The following is a 1,239-nucleotide window of genomic DNA, read 5'->3' on the forward strand; positions in this document are numbered from 1 at the left end:
ACTTAATATCGATGTTTCAATTTGGTGTACATTGTAAGATTTGAACCGAGGACCAGGCATACGGGTAATTATTTTGAATTCGTGCCATACTAAGTTTCGAAAAGTTGACATTGGCTCAATTTGTTGTGCTATTTTGTAGGTCATATGTTTGAATCCATCCAAAAGTTTGCTCACTACCATGGTGTTCATCATATACATATGAATTTGTATTAAAAAAGTAGCGTGGATACAGTGAAACGCGAAATCCACATTAGAATTGGAGATCGCTACGTGACACACACTCTAATTCAAATAACTAACTACGTGACACACACTCTAATTCAAATAACTAATTATGTGACACACTCTAATCCATGTTAGCGTGGGTACCGTTTCGATTTTTTTTCAAATAACTCCTCATTAATTAATTTATAGTACTCCCTATGTTCACTTTTATAAGACCTTGAAGACATTTCAGACAATGTGCAAAACAGTTCATTTTAAGTTGTCTGAAACGACTTACAAAAGTGAACGGATGGAGTATCTCGTTTCGAATGACTAATTATTGCAAGGAAAACATGGGCATGGTAATACATACAGATTCGTTTGCAAATGAAAGAAGATCCGTTTGCATTCTCAAATGTAGGCGCACCAGGCAGACTAGGGTCGTGTCGGGGTGATGCTGCTTCGGTGCCTTAAAGGCAATAGCCCTTGGGTGACTGACATGTGGGCCAGCCACCTGTTGGGCCCACATGTCATGGACACAAAGGCAGGTGCCTTAAGGCACCAAAGCGTAGTCCTTTCAGGGTGGTCGTGTGTGTCGGACGGACGTGTAGCACCCAGCCACCCACACCCCTCCTCCCAAAAAAAAGGACGACGACAATATAAGTTCGCGCTTCCACATTTCGGATTGAAATATCTGGCGGCCCCAATTCCAGCCCTGCAAAATCTCTCTTCTCCATCGTCCCCTTCCGTGCCCAGATTGCTCAAATCCCTAATTCGCCGCCATCCCTCGAATCGCCCCTCATCTCGTCTCTTTCCCCACCATTCCCCACCTCTGTGCCGGACGACGAGGACGAAGACGACGGTCGCGCTTCACCACCGCACCGGAGCTACCTCATCTACGCCCTCGTCCGCCGCACCGGGTGGTCCACCAACAACGTCGGCCGCCACAACCGACGTGCCTCACAGACACCGAGTTCCACGGCATTAGGTGCGCTTCACCGACGCCATCTCCCAGCTCACCGGGGCTACTTCACC

Source organism: Triticum aestivum, chromosome 1B, assembly GCF_018294505.1.
Source record: "Triticum aestivum cultivar Chinese Spring chromosome 1B, IWGSC CS RefSeq v2.1, whole genome shotgun sequence".
In the NCBI taxonomy this organism is placed as follows: Eukaryota; Viridiplantae; Streptophyta; class Magnoliopsida; order Poales; family Poaceae; genus Triticum; species Triticum aestivum.